Here is a 7,335-nt window from a genome sequence, read left to right as displayed (position 1 = left end):
GAGGAAGCAATAGTTTGCTTTCTAAAAAAAATAGTTAGCAAAAATGGTTCTTTGGGCTTAGGCCAATGTTATTTTTTAAAGGAAAAGATGACATTTCTAACAGCCAACCTAGCAATTTCATCTAAAAATCTAGCTTGTTACTTCCTCTTGTACATTATCACCAGTGATAAAGATCCTGCCGCAGGCATGCTTTCTGTGGCATGTTCACAACTGACTCCGATTGCACAGGTCAGTCTCTGGTGATGTTAGTGAATAATGTTGCTGATGACAGATGAGAGGTAGCTCACCTTTTTTGATCATTGTCAGCTTTTTAAAACAACTCTATGAAAGTGTAATTTGCTCAGTAATAACTATTCCAGCATTACTCATGATGTGGACCACAGCCTGGGGTCTTTGTTCTGCTCTGAAACAAAACAACAAACTTCAATGGCAGATTTGCCAAAGTATAAATAAGAAATGTTAGTGCTGCCCCATGCTCTTTTCACTGGATGTGTATTTATGTATATGAGGGTGAAGATAATGATGTTGGTCATATACTTTTGGTCTGGTTTTCTCATCACTGAAGAAGGGTGATGACTTCCTTGTTCTGGGGACCAGGATACTCAACAGCCATGAATTCTGGAAGGGTGTATCACAATAACATCTTAATGTCTCCAATGCTTTTAAACATGCTTAAAATCACTCATAAAAGTACAAATCCCTTGAATTCTTCAAGCAGAAAAGAATTTTTGTGACCCTGAATCTGGCAATTGTTTAACTATGACCAAAGAGCAAGAGATCAACCCAAAATTCAACCAGAAAAACTTGCAGAAGCATGTGAAGAACCCAGCTTCTTGCATCAAGGTCCAGCCTAGTCTCTTGTTTAATTCGGTGGAGAGATAAAACACTATCTTTGAAAATATGAATAATCAATAGATTACAGTACCTTCCAGACATCACCTGTCAGCCATCTTGGTCATAGTCCTGAAGACCAAGCCAGATGCTGAAACTGGGCTACTTCTCATCTCTCACCAGTTACCTGCCCACCTTGGTTGCAGTGCTCAAGGCCAGGGCTGGAGGAGGCCATGCAGTGGGATACCTGGGTGGAGCTTCTCTCCTTGTTAGTTTAGGAAGGTATTTGAAAGCACAGTCTTTCCTTAAGATTCTTTATTAGAGTTTGTAGGTGCCAAGATGGTGTGTGACAACCATCGCAGCACTGGGATGTCTTCACCAGGCTGCCGTCTACTGGCCAGGATTGACTGAAAGCTTGTTAACTGGGTCTTCCCAAAATACTGTTAGGAGAAATGCTGGCAATTCACTTGGCTTCTAAACCAGAAGAGGGTTCCTCAATGTGATCCAACTAAGTTGTGTTGAAAATCCTTTTCCATCTATATAAATGGTTCAAATTCTACCTCTAATTAAATTTCCATTAATAATGCTCTTGGCTATTTAGTTACTGCAGCAGGGTTAAACGTTCCCTAAGCCTCTTGGTTTAATTGATTTTGATAATACAGCTAAAGCAGCTAAAGTACGTTCAACACATCTCTTGCAGAGACGGGGTTTGTTTCAATATGTGTGAGTAGTTGAGCCTTTGGGTACACACCTGATCTTCTAAATGAACCTGATGTTTCGTGACTCTTAGCATGCCAGACGATCCTTCTGCTTCATGCAGTATGTTCTCTCCAGGGCTCAGAATAGTTCCCTATGAAAGCCTGGCTCAAAACCCCCTGAAATCTGATAAAATGTATAGATTTATTGTGAGTTTCCAGCCAGGTCAGGGGCTGAATTCTAGACAGGAAGTTGGTTTTGGTTTTATGAAATGTTAGATGATTTGGCCAACACAAACTGAACACAAGCTGTCCCAAGTCAGACGATGCTGCTATCAATGCTGGTTTTGAGACTGATAAAAGACTCTTTTTATTATGCTACTGTTGTAATGTTTATTCTCCTCTAAACTGATTTACTGATGTGAGTCTCTCCAACACAGGCTGAGAACCAATTCATGCAAATATGCTTAATGCTGCTCCACACATTGCTTTTTTTTTTCCAGTGCAGAGGAGAAATGAGCAGCAATTCTTTGATGTAGAGAGTAGATTGAGCTGATGATCTCAGCACTGGCAGACTAGATATATGAGATGGACCTGACCACCTTTACAAGCAACGAGCATCTCATGCAGGTGGAGATGCTCCAGGACTCCAGAGATGTCCGTTAGATTACCTGACTGACTGTGAGTTTTTTCCCCCACCTGACCCGGATCAAAAGTTCCAGTGGAAAAAGGGGGTTTTGCTTTAAGTCTCTGTGTTGCTTTGAGTGCTTCTGCTTTCTTGTTCTTCTCTAGGCATTCTGGTGCCACTGCCTTCAGCTGGAGGAGACATGCCTCTCCCTCTGCTCTGAAAAAAGAAATGACCAAACACACTTTACTGGTCACTTTCCCCAGAAACGGAAGCTGAGGTATGAAGGAAAAGGAAACAACTCATGGAATATCATGGAGCCATTCAGAGAAGGCAGGGAACTTGCAGAATGGGTGAGAGTGATCCTGGTCTGTTCTCAAAACTAGGCTCAGTACCTGAGACTGCAAGAAAAGCCTCTGAAGGTCCAAGCAAATCCTGAGAGACTACCTGCAAGTAGTCCTCATGGCTGGGTGAGATGGAGTTGTGCTCTATGCTGTAGCAGAAGTATTTTGTTTTATTGACACAGGGTAATCCTCCCTGAGGCTCCTTCCCTCAGCATTGGGCTGGTCCCAAAGAGACAATGCTGCAAACCCCAGTTATGTGCTGGATGTGCTCCCATGCAGCACTCAAAGGCTTTTAGTTAAACATTTGATAAACCTGTCCACTGATGGGAAGTGTTTTCTGGTGAAGATAACCAGCACGGGTTGCTCCAGTAATCCAGGACATACCTTTTTGTAAGAGACTCTTTGACATGGAAGCTCAGTAAGTTCCGATTCTACAAATCCTTCTCGAGGTTAAACACCACCAAAGCTGGCAGAAAATACAGTGTCAGTAAAGCCTGGGGAGGATCGGAAGTATTTTTCTGGTGCTGGCTTCTATCAGACTTTGAAATGCCATCCAGAAACATGATGGAACTGCTATCAACTTGGAAAATACAATGCATAATGCAATAGGAACAACGGTGCTCAAAACCAGGCAGATCAAGTCATAGCGTCCACTATGATGGAAAGGTCTCTCCTATCCCAAGGGTAATCTGATGTCCATGAGTGAGTATAAATAGACCTTGAAGAGGGCAAAGACAGCAACTTGGCAGCATTCCCTGGCTTCTCCTCGAGGTGACGTAAGCCAATGTGCTGACTGGCCCTGGAGCGGCGGAGGGAATCCCGGGTGATGGATGTGTGGCGTTTCTCCAGGAGCCTGTCACTGCAGACCATCCTGCACCACGGGGACTGTGCTGCCTTTCATGATTTTCTTGCTGCCTTGATTTGAATGACACCTATAAACCTTCCAGGATACAGACCCTACAGCCTGGGACAGACACCATTATAATTGCGTAAATCAAATACCATAAAAAGACAGGCTTTACTTTAGCTTTCCTGCAGACAGTTCATTAAGGTAATTAGTCACTTGTATCAGTTGAACGAAGTCGCTGCAACTGCTGTCCCCGGTGGTGGGCCAAGAATGACAGAAATTGGCAGTGTGGTCATGCATCAGCCCAAATCCTTTTGCTGCCGTTTGCTTTCTGTCTGCACGCTCATCCATCAGGCCAGATGCCCCCATGGTCTCCAGCTGAGGATGTCTCTCATCCATGTGTCTGCCCACGGGATTTTTGTAACATTTCTGCTAGTGAAAGTTATTGTACAAAGCTGTTCCTCTTCTTGGATAATCCCAGTGTCTTTGTTACTACTTTTTCTTACCCTAGTCCTTTTGTAAGGTTTGCCTTGATCCAGCCGGTATGTTAGCTCATTCACCTTAGAGAAAAAGAGCTGCCCACACAGTGACCTTCATCTTTACAAATGATAAGTCTTATATTGCTGTTTCATTCAAGCAATTTAGCAGGACAGATATAACTTTAGGGACTTCTGGGCCAGGCCACCTTTGTTGGTGGCACTATAAAGGCGGAGGAGTCAAGGTACAGAGGGAGGACTTGAGCTGCCCAAATTTTGCAGGTGGTCCGCAGGAGAGCCAGGAATAGCGCCCAGGAGGGAACTTAGTCCCAGGGGGGTATGTGGGCAAGGTTAACACGGCAAATAAAATATGATCCCTCTGAAATAAATGCGACCCATGAAATACATAAACATTGACTAGCCATAAACAGCATTTACTATTTACAGCATCAGAGCACAAGGATATTTGCCAGCCATTTGCAGCTTAAAGGATAAACAGCAGTTCTTTTGATCCCAAGTTGTCAGAAGGGTTGTATTTAAAGCCATTCATTTCTCCCCAGTCTTTCACCCTTTACATCACTTGTTTTATGCTTTGCACTGATCCCACTGCTGTAAATATCACTTTTGCAATACAGTGGTGATGCAGTAAATATCCTTTCTGGTAACGAAGCGGGCTGGGAGGGATGACTCCACTCCCTCTAACAAACTGAAATAGAAACACCGTGGGGAGAAAATACAAGAATTGGAGCTTTGACTAAATGGCAGCTTTTGTCACTGTTTCTCTGAGTATTTGAAAAATGGAGGCTGTTGAGCACAGCTCAGAAACACTCACTTGGGAACATCAAATGAAGCCTTAAAAAGACAAAAAATTACTGAGCATTTTGCTAAACCTTGGAGTTTTCTGGTGGCTGGAGGGCAAGAAAGCTGTGTTTACTACAACTAACAGGTTAGTTTAGGATGAAATAAAAATCAACAGTAAACTACTCAGGATTTGGCTGCCTGTCCCTTCCCAGCTCTCTTCTTGCTCTGCTGCCTCAACTAACATGACTTAGCCACATCTCCAGATCCCTTCTAAGAAGTATTTATGGTCCAGGGCAACAAACACTGTGCCTTTTTATTTTATTTTTTTTTTAAGAAAAATCCAATACTTTTAATGCATTCTGCTTGAACTCTATTGGAAGTTTGGAAATGTCTTGAGATCCCTGAAGTCTGATTTCCTTTTGTCCACAGAAAGCCTTCACATAGTTCTGGGTCATTTACATGGAAGCGCCTTAGGGACTGACTCACTTTGATTTTATCATTTTGGTTTGTTGCAGTGTGAAATTTATACTAAGATATTAAATGTAATAATGGTATGTTTATTGGAAATATGTAAATATAAAACTAAAATACTGTTTTAAAATAAAACTTGAGCAAAACAAATTGAAAAAGTAAAATGCCAAATCAAAACAAAGCATGTCGGCACTATTGAAACTAAAATGTCATTTTTCTTGGCTTTTCCCATCTGATCTACATTCCTGTGAAATGTTATGCATATAGTGATAGAGAAAGAATCTGCATTTATATAGTTTATGCCATCAGACTTGCTTGTCTTATGACAAATGAGAAGTTACCACCTCTCCCAGCTGTAGTACTGCCCGTATAAGTACATGCTTGCTTTTTAGTACTTTTAGTACTCATTCTGAAACTGGGCTTTGCTCTTTCCTGGCCCATCCCAAGGCTGGCAGACTGGACAATCCAAAGAATGAAGGCATCTAGCAGAGTGGGTTTTTAGCATTGGGATTTTATGAACCAGGAAAAAGTCATTAGAAAAACAAGGGAGGATCCGAAGAAGAACACAGAACAATGAGCAAACCATGGATAAGTTTGGGGCATGGCGAGCTTCGAGGCACCTGTCACCAAAGGAAAACCTCTCTCTTGCTTGGGTGCAAAGGATGATGCTTGGTCATGCTGGGGTGGACAAGCTGCATCTCCCAACTTCACGCTGGAGTCTTCTGCTGAACCTGACTGCCTCTAGAAAGCCATTTATTGTAATTCAGTCTCATTCACCTGCAGACAGAAGCCTTGGCTGTAGTTAGGCTGTGATGGCTGTTAGGGCAGTGCAAATGCTCTCTAGCCCTGCTAAGCACTTACAATATTATTATTTTTCCAGCTGAAGTCTCCCAGCAGTTTAAGCTCGCTGACAGGGAGCTTCACGCTGCCATGTCATTAAATGCGTCTCATCCATGCTGTGACATCCAGATGTTGCAGACAAGCTTAGTCCAGCCAAGCTCATCGATCTGAGACGACTGACAACAGGCATCAGCAGCCATGGTCTCAAAGCAGCGAGGATAAGACGGCCCCAGCAGCCCCAGCCCCTCTGCCCCAGCACTGGTGGGAGCATGGAGGCTGCAGCCCTCAGCAAAGTGCTTTTACCCAAAGTGCTGGTGGAGCCAAGCAGATCATCCCATCTTGTATTGGAGATTTCTCAAAAAAATGGCATTTGTCACCTCCATCCTGAGAATAGTCCTGATGGTCACAATCTGAACAGAGTTGTGGAGAGCAAGGGACCAGGGTACAAACCCAGGTCAGAAAAACCTGGTATATGGGTGCAGGCGTTTTCTTTCACTATCACCTTCTTTGCCTTGATACAAAGCATCTCCATGCCTTTTCACCTCCATCTGCACTCAGATAATAATACAATGGGACCGCTGTTTGGGGAAAAATAGTCCCTGGCTATACCCAACAATTTCCCATCACTCTGAATCATTTGATTTCAGCAGGAGCAAGGTGGGACCAGGCTCTTCTGCTGACTCTCCAGCAGTGGAAGGAAAGAGGGGATCTATTATTTAAAACAAGCTCTTTTTTAATAAGGATACATGAATGCAAATGTGTTGGAGGGAGAGGCAGACCTTCCTTGTGCCAGGACACGTGAAGCTTACAATAGGACCTCTGCAGAATGGCAGGGCCGCTCTGGGGCCAGCATGAGCCGTTAATGGTTTGTCTGTTTACCTTGCAAGCAGGCTCGGGAAGAGCTTTAAATGCATATTTTCCTCTTGAAATATTGAATCCAGTGTTTTCATTTTCGGAGGCCTGGGGAAAAATTATGTTTCATATTTTAAAAATAAACACTGCTTTTACAGAGGTATAAATGCAGAGCTATAGTATCCAGCACACCTTTGCCTCTTGCCTTATTTTCAAAGCTTTAATGTTGCTTGTGTGCCACAACCTCTGCTAGTGAAAATATTCACCTGAAATGTATTTATCTTTCTTTGCTAATTAACAGCAAAATGACACAGAGAAACTTTATATTTTCCTCAGCAAGAACAGCTATAGAGACTTCATTTACGGAGGGCTCTGAATGATCCCTATTCATGGCAAGCAAGTACTGTCTGCACCAATAGATCCTTGTATGCAACAGGAGAAACCCCATCGTAGACAGGGCTGGAGGTAAAATCTCCCCAATTTTATGTTTTTATTTCACTTTGTTCCCTAATAGTCATAAATGTATGGGTGTAGGTGTTCTATACATTTGGGG

The sequence above is a fragment of the Grus americana genome, chromosome 23 (genome assembly GCF_028858705.1).
Source record: "Grus americana isolate bGruAme1 chromosome 23, bGruAme1.mat, whole genome shotgun sequence".
NCBI lineage: Eukaryota > Metazoa > Chordata > Aves > Gruiformes > Gruidae > Grus > Grus americana.
This window is presented reverse-complemented; position numbering follows the sequence as displayed.